The sequence below is a fragment of the Cydia fagiglandana genome, chromosome 19, assembly GCF_963556715.1.
Source record: "Cydia fagiglandana chromosome 19, ilCydFagi1.1, whole genome shotgun sequence".
Lineage (NCBI taxonomy): Eukaryota > Metazoa > Arthropoda > Insecta > Lepidoptera > Tortricidae > Cydia > Cydia fagiglandana.
The window spans coordinates 1,030,590-1,050,961 of NC_085950.1; the positions used below are offsets into that span (position 1 = coordinate 1,030,590).

The 20,372-nt window shown below is 40.0% G+C and overlaps 1 protein-coding gene across 3 annotated transcripts in view; it reads left to right on the plus strand.

Moving 5' to 3' along the window:
- LOC134673876 (KH domain-containing, RNA-binding, signal transduction-associated protein 3-like) overlaps positions 1–20,372 on the plus strand; it is a 201,367-nt gene that overhangs the window by 169,580 nt on the left and 11,415 nt on the right. The gene's annotated exons all lie outside the window — the stretch shown is intronic.

Consider the following 20,372-nt stretch of genomic DNA (forward strand, 5'->3'; position numbering starts at 1 on the left):
TAATAAACAAATATGGGAGGCAAAAATAAGATAATGGAGAAGGTTCCGTCTAGACAGGGCAATCGTACGGGGTGCCTCCTGATATTGCCCAAACTCATAAAGGAGCATGAACTTACATAATACTCTCCAAGACACCAACCAACTATCTCGGTCTCCTTAAACACTAGATGGCACATTTATGAACACGGAAGAGGAACTTGCTCAGAGACACCCACTTCCCCGGTTCATACTCAACCAGTAATAAACACAGCTTTGCGCCCATAGGAATCCTCGAATCCACAGTGGCACGCAATATCGACTGGAATATAGCAAGAAACATCTTTAGACCAAACTTTTTGATTTAAATCAGCGGCGCTTTTACAGCAATCTGCATCTGGCCATAATATTCAGAGCAAGTTTCGCGTGGTGAATCGTACCAGATAATTGGACTCGGGTCAAGGTAAACTTCATAGCAAAAGCAAAAGCAGGGAAAAAGGACTACTGACAGCCTATATCCGTCAGTCCATTATTAGTCTAACATTGTTTCTACTCAAAACTTCTTCTTCTTCCACACGATATTCAACCTAATGCAAAGAGCTCTAAAGACAATATTCAAATGGTGGCAAGCAGTGCGTCTGCATAATATGGACACTAAACAGGCCAAATGCACATGGAGCTCTCAAGCATTAACCAAACTCAACACCTGGGTTTTTGCAAATATAACCCTTAGCATGCCCACTGAACATATACACCGAATGTCATTTTACCAAACTCTAAGACAAATGAACCAATGACCGAAAGTACGTTGAAGAGTTCCAAGAAAGGCGATTCAATAAGCTCAGAGCTGGCATCAGCATGGGCAGACAGGCCTCAATCTTCCAGGCATTAACAAATATATGATGCTTCCCTGCGGTCTGGAAACCTATGTCGTCAACATGCACACTACTACAAACGCAACGCTATCTAAAGGATGATTGACCATATTTTCTTATTTCGAAAGAGATTATCCTATGAGCCCTAGCCCATTACAATAATTTGAACTTTACAGTAAAGGAAATTATGTCGAAATTGCATCTACGATTTTTATTTTTGAAGATACGAGTAGCCCATCTAGCGTCGCATAGTTGAGCTACAATCACAGAAGTTCTGCTACCCCGCAACAGATGTCAACCTTATTACATTTAAGTAAAGTTGATTTTTGTACTAAACAATCAAAAAATCCTAGCGAAAATATTGAAATACTAGCTTTTGCCCGCGACTTCGTCTGCGTGGAATTAGTGACAGCAGCTAAAGTAGGTATAGCGCCTGGATAATGCTAATAGCAATCATTCAATATGCTCATTGCTTACTTCAATCATTAGGCAATGCCATTAACCCTTTCAATTCCACCCGCCTTTGCACTCTCTTCAGGAATGATATCCCTGATTTTCCCCAGGACTCGAACTATCTCTATACCAAATTTCAACTAAATCGGTTCAGCGGCTTAAGCGTGAAGAGGTAACAGACAAACAGACAGACAGACACACTTTCGCCTACTTAGCGATGATATGAAATCCCTCCTTGTAATTTTAAACGGATTTGTTTTCACATTGACATTGCTTAAGCGCCACCGTACTGAACTGACAATAGGGAGCATGCATGAACTATACAGCATAGGAGCCATCTGATTTTTGGCGCGAGACGTAAATGTGACGTTTATACTTCCAATGGGACCCACAAGATGGCAGAACCTACTATGCATAATATGTAGATGGTATAGCACTTGCTTTGATTAGGTTAGGTCTTGTTTTTGTTTGAAATCGAACTTGATATATTTTTAACGACGATGATGACACACGCTTAGTAACTCTGAAACATTGCTCTACACAACCTCACCTTAAGGGGCTCCCCGCGGTTTTCATCGATATTTGACAAGGTTTGAGCCGTTACTTCTACATTTACACTTCAGATAGAATTATAAGACAAATGGCTACCGATTCTTCAATCTTTAATCTCCATTCTTGTCTACCGGATTTTGAAACTAATGAATACTTATTTTTAACCGACTTCCATTTCATAGAAGGAGGAGGTTCTGTATTCGGTTGTGGCTATTTTTTTTTTTTTTTCTATGTACGTTCACCGATTACTCCGACATCCGTAGTCCGATTTGAGTAATTCTTTTTTTGTTTGAAAGGAGCTACCTCCGAGTTGGTCCCATTTTAATTTGGTTCTGTTCTGATGATGGGATCCATGAGGAATTGAGGGAACTCCTCAATTTTTAAAGGCACATGCATGGTGATTTGGGTGTTTTCTTAAGCAACTCGAGCATTTTCTCCCGAAAACCACCACTTTGATGAAGTAGACCTCATGATGATGATTGTTTTGATGATAATGATGATGATTTATTAAATGTAGTATGTTCAGCGATTACTCCGGCACCTGTGATCCGATTTGAGTAATTCTTTTTTTGTTTGGAAGGAGTTGCCTCCAAGGTGTTTCCGTATTATTTTTGGTTCTGGTCTGATGATGGAATCCATGAGGAACTGAGGGAACTCCTCAGTTTTTAAAGGCACGTGTAAAGTGATTTCGGTGTTTTCTAAAATAACTCGAGCATTTGCTTCCGAACACCGCCAATTTGATGTAGTGCAAGAGTAGCCTTACCACGAGTTTGACATTGACATATTCGCTAAGTTAGCGACGCTAACGTCTTCGTAACTTACTTTTTATGCATCTCGCTCGCACTAATATGCCAGTACGAGCGAGATGCAAAGAAAGTAAGTTACACACACGCTAGCGAATAAATCAATGTCAAACTCTTGGTAAGCTGGTAAGGCTACTGATCGGGGGTTAGGGTTAGGAGTTAAGGGGTCGGGGATTAAGGGGTCGGGTAATGATGGTTGAAGGGGTGCTGGTTCAGGGCCGAGGGGTACATGGATCAGGGGTTGATACGCTATGAGGTTGAGTAATCGTGGGGGTTGAGGGATTGGGTCAGTGGCGGGGCGGAGGATGGATTTAGTGTAGGTAGTGACAGGAATTATAATTTCCCAGACGGACTCGAGAAAATTCCATATTTAGATATTTATTAAAGTAGATACACGAATTTAGTGTTAATCGTGATGTTAAAACTAAAAATGGAAAAATAAAAACTTTTTACAAAAAAAAGAAAACCGACTTCAAAAAGGATGAAATAAAATATTATCCTTTTTAAGTCTATGCGTTACCAACTGATATGTTTGAAGTCGGTGCCAAGCCAAGTAGTAAAGAATACCCGTCAAAAATAATCAGCTTTATGACTATAAATCCCATTAGAACTGTACCATTAGAACTATTATAAATGTGTAAGTAATTCTGTCTGCCTCTTTGTCGCTTTTTCATGGCTAAACAACTGAACCGCTTTAGGTGAAATTTGGCAAGACCGTAAATTCCTTGAATTGTTTTATATTTTGAAATGTAGTCCTCTGAATAAGGGACGGGAAATAACTTCAGTCCCAATCCCACGCTTGCGTGCCGACAAACATGGTACGGACTGTGCCAAGAAGGTTTGATCGTGTGTTCTCAGGTGTGTTCTTAGGTACAGTCGACGTCAAAGAAATGTATTATACACTTTTGCACCTTACTCCTTTGTAATAAGACGAAAAGTGTAAACATATTTTTAACGTCGACTCTACCTACAGAAAGTACGTTCATTGTAAGGCAATCCAACGTACATCCTTATCGAATCGCACCAAAATCATGGTATGCTTCAAAAGTTGGCTTGGCACCGACTTCAAACATATCAGTTGGTAACGCATAGACTTAAAAAGGATAATATTTTATTTCATCCTTTTTGAAGTCGGTTTTCTTTTTTTTGTAAAAAGTTTTTATTTTATGATTTTTTTAAACATTGTCTAAAAATAACACTTTTTTCGTAGCTGGATTGCTGTGAAGGATCTTACATGTACGAAATCTGCATATTTGGGTTTGTCTTTGACGTCTCTAAAAACTGGTCAGAGATGTAAATTTTAAAATAATTAACACAAAAGCTATGGCCTGAAAACCAGGTTGTTGGCCTAAAATTGTTCAACTTGATGTCGAATATCTCGAAGACAATGAACTTTGAAGTAAATATGGCATACTATATTGCTAAAAGTCGTTGCTATTATAGCTACAAAAAAACAACGGATTGCACTCCGGGAGTGCCGACAGAAGTGAAAACTCAATGACTAGGCCAAAATGTCTGCAGCACTATGTATCCTCCTTTCTATTGAAAAACTTTAGTCCGAAATTGCTGGTCAGTGAGCTTGTTTAAAATTCAAATTTGTACAGTTAATTCTTTAAAATTCGAATAGAAATTGTAAAGTTACCTTGCAGATCTCGCATCTAAATATATTTGATCATGATATTTTGAGTTTTATTCACCATTACTAGAGTTCACTTTTATTAGCGATTTCATCAAGATGTAGCTTTATTGAATTATATTTGAGTGATATAAAGTTTGAATGTAACTGTGAGATCCTCGTATTTCAACCCGTACAAGATTAGAACCTTTTTCATGTAATGTCATTGAGTTTTTCTTTATTGATTTAATTGCCATCTATTTGAGTGGCCATCTAAACGTTACGATCACGTGATCGCTGTCTCAGAAAGTGCCCAACGCCGCTAAAGAAGTTCTCACTTTAAAAACATTAGAAAACTAAAGGATTCAGATCGAATGTCATTAGCGCCAAGGAGCCCCTTAACAACGAATTTTGAAAAACCAGCTTTTGCATTTTTTTTGTACTCACATTGGGAACATTATAAAATACCTAAATGATTGGTAAATAAATAAATAGTCATTCACTTTTAAACATTTTTTTATTTCAGACATACACAGACGTACACTTATTCGAAGTCAAAAAACACATAAGTTCTCTTGATGATTTTCGGGTTGGTCACCTCTACGAACCACACCCCCGCGTCTTTCCAGATTAAAGTTTTCTGTTTAAGAGGCACGGAGAGGAATGATCTAATGTTGTGTTTTCTTAGCACCTCCAGCAAAAGTCCCTCCGCATGGTATCCCGAGTGTAACTGAAGGATGCTCCTCTCCTCCAGAAGTTCTTTGATCAGCTTCTTGAGATCGATCCGGGCCGCCTCCCACTTGTAAATGTCCACGTCAGGTGCCAGCGCCTCGATTGATGAGATGAATGCAATATTTGTTTCGTCGCTATCTCCACATTTATAATTGTACCCTAACCCCTTGTTACTAAACCACAGCCTCGCAACGAGTTCAATGACGTACTCCATTGTTATTTTCTGATTTTGTAATTAATTTTAGAAAGCGTATGCGTCAGTTACAGGTTGCAGGTATTGTGATCTCATTTATGATATTATAATTGGAACTGGTGGGGGGAGGGACTGGGAGGGGGAAATGACCAAACGAGATAGTCTTATGTAATCTTTCAGTAGGAGTAGCAGAGAAAGCGTTATTATTGTTTGTCCTTGTCACACACTCACATTTTTTTTTAATTCCCCCACAGTGAATTTAGTATGGTTTATGTTAGGTAACAAATAACCCGACCAAGTTACGTAGGTTATGCTTGATATGTTGTCAGGTATATTAAAACGTGTTTTCAATTTCTTCACTTTGCGTATGTTCTGTCCCTCACGGACTTTCTGACCTCTGAACTCTGACCTCTGACCATTCCGATTGAAAAGATTGAAGAGTATACCCCCAACATCGCACGAGTTTCATGACCATGTCGCATTACAGAATTACAGCATTAGTAAAATCTACTTTATTTCTAGTACTTAGAGTTAATAATCTTTCAAATAAGCTTCATTATCTGACTAAGGTTACAATACTTAATTCAAACTCTCTCTATCTGTCAAATTCTACGGTGAATGGAAGTTTACAGTCACATACGACTTTTTGTTTTCGAACGTCACGGTCTACATCTCAACGATCGGCAACGCGCATGTAACATCTCGAAATTGCAGGCGTCCATAGGCTACGGTGACTGCTCACTACCAGACGGGCCGTGTGCTTGTTTGCCACCGACGTGGTATATAAAAAAAGAAAAAAACTTATTGAACCTTTTTGCAGTCGGCAACGCGCATGTAACAACTCTAAAGTTGCAGGCATCCATAGGCTACGTTGACTGCTTACCATCATGTGAGCCGGATGCTTGTTTGCCACCGACGTATTATTAAAAAAAAAAAATCTGGGCCTTTTTGCAGTCTGCAAACTACAAACTACATTTGATAACCAAAAGAGACAAAATCAACCGTAAATAAGTGTGCTAGAAACCCTAAATACTTCATGAGCAGGGGGGCCGGAGGTGTCCCCAGTCGAGGTTTTCCTGAGGGTCTAATGATAATAATGATGATGATGATGATGTATAGGTTTCAAAAGTCTGAACTTGCAAGCGTCCAAAGGCTACGGTGGCTGCTTACCATCAGGTGAGCCGGATGCTTGTTTGCCACCGACGTAGTATATAAAAAAAAAAATCTGGATCTTTTTGCGGTCGGTAAACTACAAACTCCATACATTTGATAAGCACAAGCGACAAAACCAACCGCAAATAAAAATGCATCCGTGGTAACAATAGAATTCGCAGGCGTCCATGGGCTACGGTGACTGCTTACTGTCAGGTGGGGTCGTCTGCTTGTTTGCCACTGACGTGGTATTAAAAAAAACGCCGATATAAGCCTCATATTTTAAAACAAAGTTATTGAATCTTTGGGCAGTCGGCAGCGCGCTTGTATCCACCCTGGAGTTGCAGGCGTCCAAAGGCTACGGTAACAACTTACCATCAGACGGACTGTATGCTTATTTGCCACCAATGTGGTATAATAAAAGAAAAACCCCTTTACAGTTGGTAAACTACAAACTCCATACATTTGATAAGCACAAGCGACAAAACCAACCGCAAATAAAAGTGCATCCGTGTAAACTATTGAATTCGCAGGCGTCCATGGGCTACGGTGACTGCTTACTGTCAGGTGGGGTCGTCTGCTTGTTTGCCACTGACGTGGTATTAAAAAAAACGCCGATATAAGCCTCATATTTTAAAACAAAGTTATTGAATCTTTGGGCAGTCGGCAGCGCGCTTGTATCCACCCTGGAGTTGCAGGCGTCCAAAGGCTACGGTAACAACTTACCATCAGACGGACTGTATGCTTATTTGCCACCAATGTGGTATAATAAAAGAAAAACCCCTTTACGGTTGGTAAACTACAAACTCCATACATTTGATAAGCACAAGCGACAAAACCAACCGCAAATAAAAGTGCATCCGTGTAAACTATTGAATTCGCAGGCGTCCATGGGCTACGGTGACTGCTTACTGTCAGGTGGGGTCGTCTGCTTGTTTGCCACTGACGTGGTATTAAAAAAAACGCCGATATATGTCTCATATTTTAAAACAAACATGATGGGCCTTTTTGCAATTTCATAGCGGATGTTTTTGGAACTAACTAGCGGTGTCCACTGACGAGGCGCCACTAGCGACATCTATATTGTTAAGCGAATCGATAGTCTGTCAAGCCGGATATGTCAGAAGCAATGTAAAGCAAACTAAAGTATGGTAACCCTAGGAAACGAACAAAAGGCAGGAATGTACATCGAACAGCGATGAAATGTAAACAAAACAGTTCCACAGATAAGATATAAATGACACACGATTTTCGAACTATTCAAACGTAGTGTTGGTAGCCCACGATTTTTCAAATTTGCCGCCTTTTTCTACTGACTAGATTTGCTTGACCAAGATTAATTAACTTACCATGAACCCCCTCTGACTCTGCGGACTTTTTTAGAAATACTCAGACGGCTGCTCATCTATACATATCATAGCGGATGGTTTTAGAACTAACGTTGCGCATACATACAGTCGCCCTCTGGCGGGGAAAGTTTAGAACTAACGTTGCGCATACATACTGTCGCCCTCAGGCGGGGCTAGCGGGGATTTTTGGAACTAACGTTGCGCATACATACTGTCGCCCTCTGGCGGGCCTGGCGGGGATTTTTGGAACTAACTAGCGGTGTCCATCGACGAAGGCGCCACTAGGGATATCTATTCATTTAAGCGATTCAACAACTCACATACAAAGTGGAGACATCTATTCATTTCATAGCGGATGGTTTTGAAACTAACGTTGCGCATACATACTGTCGCCCTCTGGCAGGAGAATTTTAGAACTAACGTTGCGCATACATACTGTCGCCCCCAGGCAGGGCTGGCGGATAATTTTGGAACTAACGTTGCGCATACATACTGTCGCCCTCTGGCGGGGGCTTTTTAGAACTAACCTTGCGCATACATACTGTCGCCCTCCAGCGGGGCTGGCGGAAATTTTAGGAACTAACGTTGCGCATACATACTGTCGCCCCCAGGCAGGGCTGGTGGGGATTTTTGGAACTAACGTTGTGCATACATATTGTCGCCCTCCAGCGGGGCTGGCGGAAATTTTAGGAACTAACGTTGCGCATACATACTGTCGCCCCCAGGCAGGGCTGGTGGGGATTTTAGGAACTAACGTTGCGCATACATACTGTCGCCCCCAGGCAGGGCTGGCGGATATTTTTGGAACTAACGTTGCGCATACATACTGTCGCCCCCAGGCAGGGCTGGCGGATATTTTTGGAACTAACGTTGCGCATACATACTGTCGCCCCCAGGCAGGGCTGGTGGGGATTTTTAGAACTAACGTTGCGCATACATACTGTCGCCCCCAGGCAGGGCTGGCGGATATTTTTGGAACTAACGTTGCGCATACATACTGTCGCCCCCACGCAGGGCTGGTGGGGATTTTTGGAACTAACGTTGTGCATACATACTGTCGCCCCCAGGCAGGGCTGGTGGATATTTTTGGAACTAACGTTGCGCATACATACTGTCGCCCCCAGGCAGGGCTGGCGGATAATTTTGGAACTAACGTTACGCATACATACTGTCGCCCCCCAGGCAGGGCTGGCGGAGACCTTTGGAACTAACGTTGCGCATAGACAGTGGCGCCATCTAGCGGGGAGTAGGGTGAACTAAATTGTCACTACCTTACGCATACATACTGTCGCCCTCTGGCGGAAAAGTTTTGATCTCGGAGCGGCATAAACACACTACTGACAGTGCAGTCTTAGTAATAGGGTCCCGTTTTTACCCTTTGGGTACGGAACCCTAAATAGATTGACTGAAAGACATCAAGGTTAAACACGAATACGAAGTACAAAAGTACAAAGTGTGCAATGTTTATGCATAATTTTTTACATTATGTACATCTTTCTTACAGTATTATACTAGTATAGTACCAAGCTGTTTCAGCTGATCCTCCTCGCCCCGCGGCCCGCATTCTAAGCGACTACAATTTACCCTGACGACATCGCATAATGAGCCCCGAAACCGCATACCGCCATTAAAAATCTGAACTTGATCTGATATTGATTTAATATTTCTTCTTGTTCCTCGCGTTATCCCGGCATTTTGCCACTGCTCATGGGAGCCTGGGGTCCGCTTGACAACTAATCCCATGATTTGACATAGGCACTTGTTTTTACGAAAGCGACTGCCATCTGACCTTCCAACCCAGAGGGGAAACTAGGCCTTATTGGGATTAGTCCGGTTTCCTCACGATGTTTTCCTTCACCGAAAAGCAACTGGTAAATATCAAATGATATTTCGTACACAAGTTCCGAAAAACTCATTGGATACGAGCCGGGGGTTGAACCCGCGACCTCCGGATTGAAAGTCGCACGCTCTTACCGCTAGTCCACCAGCGCTTTTTCAAATAAATATTGATTTAATATTTATCTGTTGAAAAATCATTTATTTACAAAGATTTATAAAGTGGTATTACTAAAAGAAATTAACTAGCTTAAATCTAAAATAGGCCATTGAGACATTGTACCAAGGATGATGGCGGCATTTCCTCGCTGTATCGCAATGCTGATACGTTGTGCGAGGTAGCCGCCAGCTCTTCAGTCACCAGTTACATCTTATTTATCTTAGACTTATATTTTTGTTGGTGAGAGTCCAACGTATACAGTAATATTGTATAAACATCATCACAATCGTTTCAGCCGAAAAAAATGACAAACAGGCCGATTCGAACATACTGACATCAAAATGGTGTCATTTAGTTATGGTGCGTCTCATTCGTGCTAATATAAGTAAGAGCGAAATGCATAACTAAATGACGCCATTTAGATATCATTTTAATGTCAGTGGACGTTCTAATTGACCTGAAAGGCCACCTCCAAGTATATAGGGAATCTTACGCGAAACTCTGCGTAGGGGGCGCCACTACCGCAATCCATCACAATCTGGAAATCTATCGCGAAACAAGAAAATCGAAATTTCGTTATCTAACCTCTCTGTCACTCTTGCATATTCAAGCGATAAAGAGGCAGATAACTAAATTTCGATTTTCGCGTTTCCCGGTAGGGTTTTGTTAACAAACCGCCTTGATGCATCAACGTCATATTTAATTGTCTGTGAAAACTTGTTAGAAAACAGGCTTAAGGCACAGTATGTATAAGTTTCAGCAAAGTTCAGGATGCACAGGAAGGTTTTCTCTAATGGTGGCGGACACAAATCAAACAATCCTCTGTCATGCACAATTATTATTATATTCACATGTACATGGTATGATATTATGATTACACAACCACTGTAAATTCAAAGTTGAATATTAAATTATTTAGGACGGACGACACAGGTGACTTACATCTAAAGGCGGGATTGATATAAAAAGAGGATTAGTCTATGGTCACCTAGCTTTTTATAAGGAAGGAGCATAGACAACAATGAAAAAAATTTATTTTTCTAACACTCCTCCTTATATGCTCCTGTAATAAAAAGCTCCGTGATATACAGGTACATACATGTTAATAAAATAAATAAAGGAAGAAACAAAATTTCAAATGTGAATGAATGCACTAACATTCGATACATTTCAATTTTAAACCCTTTACAAAACATGTATGTTTTTCAATACACAAAGGCTTAGTAAATATATCAGCAAGCATTTTATCTGTCGGTAAATACATAACATTGATTTTCTTATCCTGTATCAGCTGTTTAACATAATGGTATCGCAAATCAATATGTTTAGTTCTTTTATGTGAATATTCTTTGACTAATAACAATTTCTGAGCACTCTGATTGTCATTATATATGGTAACATCAAAATGTTTGTCAATTATTTCTGACAAGAAATTCTTAACAAAGCATATATCTTTACATACATCACTTATGGCAATATACTCAGATTCACATGTTGATAGGGCTGTACATCTCTGCTTTTTAGCCTCCCAATTAATCACATTTTCACCAATTTTTACAACATAGCCAGTATAAGATCTGCGATCCGACAAGTCATTTGCCCAATCACTATCGGCATAAGCTACAATATCTAAATTATTACTTCTTTGAAAACAAAGACCATAATTTATTGTTCCAGCTAAATATCTAAGTACCCGTTTAGCAACACGCCAATGACTTTCGTCGAAACATGTACTATACTGACTCAGCTGACTGCAAGCGTAAGATATATCCGGGCGGGTGCACACTGATAAGTACATAAGTGACCCCAGAAGCTGTCTGTATTTATATTTTTTATCATCTAAACACGGCTTATCAGATTTATCTAGCTTGCAGTTTACTGGCAATGGAGTAGATACAGGTTTGCAATTACTCATATTAAATTTAGTTAAAATCCGCCCTATGTAGTCCGACTGATCTAATACAGTGGTATTATTAGTTACAGTTACTTTCATACCAAGACAATTTTGCAATTTTCCTAAATGTCGAATGTCAAAATTAGTCTTTAAGAGTGAGAGCAATTTATTAATGCAGCCGTTATGAAATACATAAAAATCATCCACATATAATGCTAAGATGATATATTCCTCTTTGGTTTTCTTAACATAAACACAAGGCTCACATTTACTTTGTTTATAGCCATTTTCACTTAACACTTTATGAATCTTTACATTCCACATACGACTTGCTTGCTTCAAGCCGTATATGCTTTTTCTTAATAAGCATACTTTATTATTATTTTTATCAGTTTTGAAACCAGCTGGTTGCTCCATATAGATCGTTTCATCAAGATTACCGTTCAAAAACGCGGTTGTGACGTCTATATGATCCATATGTAGTGCCAGCTGATTTGAAATGCTAAACAAAAGTCTGAGGGTTTGATGTCTTACTACTGGTGCATAGATATCTGAAAAATCTTTACCCTCCTTTTGACTGTAACCACAGGCAACCAAACGAGCTTTGTATCTAACAAGATTACCCGCAGTATCTAATTTTCTTTTAAAGACCCACTTATTTTTAACAACATTCTGATTCATAGGCCGGTCTACCAGTTCCCATACATTATTTTTAACCATAGAATCAAGTTCAATTCTCATGGCTGTAAGCCATTCATGTTTTTCAGGGGAATTGATAGCCTCGGAGTATGTTTGTGGTTCTTCTTCATAACTATCAGTGACATATAGCGATAACAGTTCAAAATCATTAAACCTCTCTGGGAAAATACCTCTCGTACTGCGAACGGGGCGAGACGTCGACGCATCGGCAGCAACCGGTGAAGTCGACTCTCCTCCTCGAAGTGATGGGTCTGGCAGCGAGGATGGAGTGTCTGAGTGCAGGTTCACATCACCCTCATCACCACCATCTTCATCGAGCGACAGGTACTGGTCAGAGAGCGGAGACTGCGCATTGGGCGTTGCTCCCGCATCTGAAACATTTTTAGAGCTTATGTTAGACTTATCACTAATATCACAGTTCTCATTAACACTAGTATCACAGTTATCACTAACTACATGATCATTATTTATATCATTTAAAATCAAATTTTCATTATTCTGTAAAATATCACAAGATTTATTATTAAAATTGGTAAAATTTAATTGATCATGTATAATAAAATGCTCTTTATCCCGCCTTATAACTGGTGTCTTATCCATAAATTTATCCTCTAAGAAAGCCACACTTCGTGAGTAAATTACCCTGTGAGGATTATTAGGATCAATTAATCTATAGCCTTTACATGTTTCACCATAACCAACAAATATATATTGTTTAGCCTTAGCGTCAAGTTTACGCCTTTTCTGATGTGGTACATGGGAATATGCTATGCAGCCAAAGACGCGCAAATGACTCAGATCAATCTTAGACCCAGTCCACTCACATTCAGGAATTTTATTTGATAATGATTTACTAGGGGACCTATTTTTTAAATAAATTGCTGTCATCACAGCTTCACCCCAGTAACGATCATCCAAACCACTTTCCTGCAACATAGCCCTAGCTTTTGAAAGAATTGTTAAATTTAATCTCTCCGATACACCATTTTGGTGTGGGTTATAAGGGACAGTCGTTTGATGAATTATACCATGACGTTTAAGAAAACTTGACAAATGACTATTGCAATATTCTGTACCACAATCACTACGTAAGATTTTAATATGCAACCCAGTCTGTTTTTCTACCATATTTTTAAAATCAATAAAATGGGAACTTACTTCTGACTTATTCTTCATGAGATAACCGAAGCTTTTCCTAGTGCAGTCATCTGTGAATGTGAGCAAGTAGCGGGCTCCATTCCAAGTGCTGACTTGCATCGGGCCACACACGTCACTGTGGATCAGCTCCAGTGGTTTGACAGCACGGCCGCTTCCTTGCCTGGGAACAGATGTCACAGACATCTTCCCAGTAAGGCACGGCACGCAGCTGCTTGGCAAGTCGTCCTTAGGCTGAAAAACGACACCAACACACTGATTACCATCACCACCCAGTACGTACATTGCGTCGCGATGCAGGTGCGCCAAACGTCTATGCCATAAATGCATTGGCGCAGGCACAGCAGCGTTGGCACTCTGTGGTCCCTGCCTAGGGTGAAGGGACGCTGAGTGACCTAATTCGGGAATGTGCTGCTCTTGCAACTTAAGTCTATAAAGCCCATTATACTTATTAGCAGATAAGAAACAGTTGCCTGTGATTTTACATAAATTTTCTTTATAAATCTTACAGGAATTTTTATCAAAAACAACAATGCAATTTTTTTCAGTAATTTGATTAACTGATAATAAATTACTTGCCAGCTGTGGCACAAAAACGACATTATCTATACAAGATTTCTTATTAAGAGGAACTTTACCTATAAGCTCACTGCTAAGCTGTTCTCCATTAGCAATGGATATCAAACATTTCTTCTTTTTTGTTTCTTGAAGGAGTTCTTCATTTCCCGCCAGGTGGACCGTTGCGCCACTATCAACGATGAAGTCTTCCGAGGTGCAAGCGGAGTAGGCTGCAGCATACAGAGTGTGATCTTCCTTATTTGTCTTCGCTTCCTCACGTTTCCTCTTAAAACATCTGCGGGCGACATGTCCATTACGCTTGCAGTATGAGCAGAAAAGCTTGGTGTTCTTCTTCTTAATCATATATGCTGTCGAAGTGTCATTGTTGTTCTGAATGTGGCTTTTTCGATGATCTTCTTGTAACAGACGTGTACGGACGATCTCACTAGTAAGTGTGTTTGTTAATCCAGCAGTTTCCAAACCAGATACTAGAACATTGTATTCTTCGGGCAATCCGGAGAGCAATATTTCGGCTACTTCACCGTCTTCAATAGTCTTCCCTATATCAGAAAGTTGGGCGACGAGCTTCATCACACCTTCTATATACTCAGACATACAGGAGAAATTGTGGTACTCGACTCTGTGTAATTGTCTTAGTAGGAGCACTTTCCTGTAAAGTCCTTTATCTTCAAAGGCGTCAGCGAGCTTCTTCCAGGCGTCTTTAGAAGTAGTACAGTCTCTTACTAACTGATATAAGCTGGGTTGAACTGACAGGCAGATGCGCGCCAGCGCTCTCGCGTCCTTGCCGCCGTCCGTATCCGTACCGTCGACGCAGCCCCACAGGCTTTCCAACGTCAGCATCATCTTTACAGCAAATTTCCAGGATAAATAATTATCGAGACCATTGAGCTTTTCAATTGAAGTAGCATGAGTAGTAAAATGATTTGACTGTGGTTCCGCCATTTTGAGGATGTTTGAGGTTATGTCACCGCGTGATCGTGCAAGTCGACAACAATTAAGTTTTATTCTACACGAATACACACAGGTCCTGTTATTCTTATTTCTAAACCCTTCCTGGGATAAAACAGTAACCTTTTATTGTCTGGACCACTAACCTTTCAGCAAAGTTCAGGATGCACAGGAAGGTTTTCTCTAATGGTGGCGGACACAAATCAAACAATCCTCTGTCATGCACAATTATTATTATATTCACATGTACATGGTATGATATTATGATTACACAACCACTGTAAATTCAGAGTTGAATATTAAATTATTTAGGACGGACGACACAGGTGACTTACATCTAAAGGCGGGATTGATATAAAAAGAGGATTAGTCTATGGTCACCTAGCTTTTTATAAGGAAGGAGCATAGACAACAATGAAAAAAATTTATTTTTCTAACAATAAGTTACTCTATGGTTTACTAGTTTTAGTTAGTTTTAGTTTATTTATCTCAATATACAATTTTCATACAGGTAAAATATACATACATTTCAGCTTGTACTACTTGTCGTATGATGATCGTTTTTTAGAATAATAATAAGAATTAGGATAGAACATCAAAATATAAAACAAAATAAAATTAGTGCATAACAAATCAAAACAATGCAAATAGAAATAAATTAAAAAACGTCAAAATGTCACAATAGTAAAATATTTAAAAATAAAACAATGTCAATAGAAAAATTAAATCAGTTTCAGTACTACAAAGTACTAGAGGCGCTAGTGCTGCACTCTGGCGGCAGAACAGTAGTAATACCCCTATTTCCACAACGATCGGTCAAGCGCCGCCTTCAACCAACGATTTCCCCCGAATATCAAATCGATAACATATTGTTGAAGTCTGAATGCCTTGCCTGTTGCCCCAGCACGCTCAATTTGTGCCCATAATATGCATCCCTTGATACATTACCCTCATTTAAGGCGTTTCGGGCACTTGGTGAAAGTATCACTTGTAAGAAGACATTAAATATAAGTGCTTTGTACTTAGGTAAGGTGTGTTGAGGTTATTCCATAAAATGTGTTCTAATTCTGTACATTTATGTCATTGTCTGTGACATTTAAAATAGTTATTTGTTTTACAAGGGGGCAAAGTTGTTGTTTAACCGCTCGTGCTAATATTGATACCCGAGCAAGCGAAAGATTCCGAAATTGAACCACGAGCGTAGAGAGTGGTTCGAAAAATGGAATCTTGAGCGTTTCAAGGGTTTCAAAGCACGAGGGTTAAACAAAATTTGCCCCCGAGGTAAACACAAAATTTTTCACCACACCAACCCGAAGCAAATATTAAATGTAAAATATCAAACAAAATCAAACCAAATAAAATCCAAATGAATGTTATTAAATATTTATCATCCAAAAACATCATTAAAAAGTCAATTCTACCAGCAAACATAGAAAACAACTCAAAATTTGCATTTGATTATTTTGCCTCACATGTGGATAAAATACAATTTTGCTATTCGTTTTTGAAGTGCAAAGTAATTCTTTCCGAGCTGGTGTGGTGAAAAATAAATTAGTCTCATTGTAACTGCTAGGGCGATTGTGCACTACAATGAATTTTACTGTCGGGCAGTCCGAGTTTTCATGTTCCGATATGGCATGAAAATAAAGGATGATTGGCTTGTGCACTTGTCCGTCTTTTTACTCGCAGGTGCGGCGCAGTGACATGAAACAAATTGTTACTTCAGAATCTATTTTACCTTAATGAATTCAATGCCGTTATAGTTCGTAGGTTTCTAATAGAGCCCGAGCTAATCCTATTTTCTATTGTTAAGTAAACCGCTCGTGCCACGTGCCACAACCACCTGCATAATACCTGCGTACTTTGGTTACCGAGTGCTGTCGAGTTGAACACTACGGAACCAGTCTAAAATGTGTCATCGAGATGCATAACAAAGGCGCGTTATCGGAGAGCGCACCTGCACTGGTTTTTTGAGCGTTGGACTAGCCTGCGCTCAGGTGCCAAATAGAATAAGTATGACCCTTTTTTGCAGGTAAGTAGTACGTGCGGTTATACTTAACAATAAATAATAGGATTAGCCGCCGGGCTCTGTTACAAAGCTACAAACTATACACGTCTTGTTCTTATAGGTTACACGTCTTGTTCTTTATAGATATGTTACACGTCTTTTCAAAAACATAAATTTTCTCAAAGGTGTAAACGTAAATTTCGTGAAAGCCACAGAGTATAATACAATCTGCCCAACATGTTCTCTGAAAGAATTTTCTCATCGGTTGATCGCGAGTTATGGCGAAGCCCCAGTCCGTGGATGAAGTCCTATAGATAATGCATTATAAATTCTCAGTACGGATATGATGGTCGTCGTGTCCGTCACTTTCTATCCTACGGTGTTAAAAAGTGACAGTTATTTTATCACATGGATAAAGCCATCCATAATACGCCGGTTGGTCTCATTACCAAAGGACACTAATTTCCAAACAAAATTGTTAACAATTACCACTTGTCAACCTTTTTAAATAACAATATTGCCACTTGAAATTTAACAGCATAATATTTTTGATGTTTGATGCAAACCATTTGACTTTATCAACAGATTTAATGATTATAAATATTATAATGTATCTGTAAACTTACGGTAACGGGTTGCGTAAAACTTTATATACCACAACATATGGGTAAAACTACGTACTCGTAATTTTTACTTAATCCGCATTTTGTTTTGTTCACGGAGTGGGCGAATGCTATTACGCACCGACCCCCCGGCCATGGGAAGGCCATTGATAAGGGCCTTTGGGACTCACCGCTCCTGTCCCCTCTAGGGGGGAGGGGAGGGGGGAACTTGTCCCTACCTACTAAACCCACTCCTGCGTTTCGCCCTCTTTGCCGTGTATTTGATGAATACTAGATTAAGCTCTATCTAGCGACTGCGATCTGTGCCGTGGGCATATTTCGCGCAGATATGTCCCGGTTTTATGACTAGACGCCGTAAAAATAACTACGTGTATTGTACTCGTAAATATATCTACAGATCCCGGCTGAGACCGTGTTCGTGGTGTTTTAATAGCGGCTCGCGATATAGCCCAATTTCGAGACATCTAAATTCATAGTCGTAAATTGATGTGATGAACAACACAGCTACACAGAGTCGCACTTTAAGGGTTCCTTTTGTACCTTTTTGGTCATCATTAACTTAAGAGTTATTCTCTTGTCGGTGGAGTATCTTCTAGCTTTCCCTATCCTGCGCCAGCTTTGACTTTTTGATACGATACGACCCCCTCTTTTTCTTTCACTTGCTCCAAAAAGCTGCGTCTGGGTTTTTCTCTTCCCCACTTGTGTCCTATCCGCCCCTCCAGGATAGTTTTAAAGAAGTGGTCGTGTCGTATTAAGTGTCCGCGTCTATTTTCGATGGTGTTCAGGTTAGCTCTCCTTTCATTCACTCTTCTTAGCACCTCCTCATTCGTTATCTTGTCTCTCCAACTATTGCCTTCCATACGCCTCCAGCACCACATTTCAAATGCTTCCATTCTCCATCTATCTCTTAGGGTCATTGTCCACGTTTCACTTCCATATAGGGCTATACTCCAGATGTACAATTAATCAGTAGCTATATGTGTATGACTAGTTTTGCGTTTTGAAGTTGTAAGAGTTTTAGTTTTCTTTATGTGTATCTTTAAGCCTAATTCGTTAAACACTGTGTCCATTGTTAACATTAGATGTTCTAGTTGTACCTTTTTGGTACGGAACCCTAAAACTGGGCCAAGCACCACGCCTTCGAGTAAGTATCCGAGACTGGACTCGAACCGGCTTCTTTAGCTTTCGTGGCTACCGCCGTAACCTCTAGCCTCCTAAGTCAGGCGTGGCTCACTCCGCGATTTCGTCGCTTTGCTACAGGTAGCTAAAAGTACATCCGTTCGACCCCAATTTTGGGGTTGCCATAAGCCGCGCGTGGCGCTGTCGCCACCTAGCGGCCATATCTGTGCTGATCGTGACAGACGCGTTTTTTTGAGAGTGAGTCTTCTGTACCTAGTACTATTATTTATTCTGTGCCTAAGTCCTGAGTTCCTTTAAAAAGATCAAATTAAAACAGAATTTTGACCTATAGGAATAAAAGGTTCCAAATTCAAACGTATTTTTTTACAAGCTTTTATTTAGTTTCACCTGACCGTTGTCTGTCTGTGTGTAATCAAATCTTGCAAGTTAAATTTGATCCACTTCCCGGTTTCCGATTGAGCTGAAATTTTGCATACATACGTAAGTCGAGTGACAATGCAATATTATGGTGTCATCGAGCTGATCTGATGATGGAGACCGGAGGTGGCCATAGGAACTTTGTGATAAAACAACGAAACCTAATTGTGTTTAGGGTTTTAAGAATCTCGATGAGTATTAATTGCCTGTGGAAAGAAAAGTACAGTCAGCGATAAAAGCTTGTACCAAAAATGAAATTTTTGCCAAAAACTTATTTCTTTCTACCCCAATGGGGCCCACTGATTACCAGTTCGCCAGACGATATATGCCACCACCACCACTTTTAAAATGTCGAATACAGTCTCAGATCCGCACTGTCCTGAGGTGAGAGGGGGGGAGGGGATCACACCTGAGATTTTACGACGTCGTCGAAGACACTCTGGGAGTTACGAGCGACGTTTGATCGGATTTCTGTAGTTGGGACATTAATAATTTATTTAAAGGACAACTTTATCCGTTTTACGGCACGTTTTATTATTAAGGATTTTATAGCACTAGAGCGCCATTTGGAGTTTTGAAATCTGTTTCTTGTTTGATATTGATATGACATTATAAGTTAACTAAGTTCCCCAATTTATTTACTTTCAATTACATATACATATAATATAACTAAACTAATATCTGGGAGACCAGACATTGCTCGGAAAACATAAAAACTCAAAAATGCGCGTTTTCCCAGATATAAGACCTAGCAAGATCGTTTTTTTTTCGCCTTCGAAGACCCCCATATAGCAAGTTATAGCGGCAAAAGAAATACATCATCTATGATAATGTCAACTGTCTATATAGCTATCACGGTTCTCGAGTTACAGCCCGGTGACAGACAGACAGACGGTCGGTCGGACGGACGGACGGACAGACGGACAGCGGAGTCTGTATCTTTAGGTATTTAAATAAAAGTAAACAAACAATTTGTACATTTTCGGGTAGTTATAACAGTCATTTAATGGTTACCCAACCAAATATAAAACCGCCTAAATCAGTCACTGAACGACCTGACCTACGTTATTTGATCGTGTAATGCTTTCATCTACCCTCAACTGGCTTAAGGAGCCATTTGAGGGTAGATTTTGTTTACTTTTATTTAAATACCTAAAGAAGTAAAGATACAGACTATAAGACTCCGCTGTCTGTCCGTCCGTCCCTCCATCTG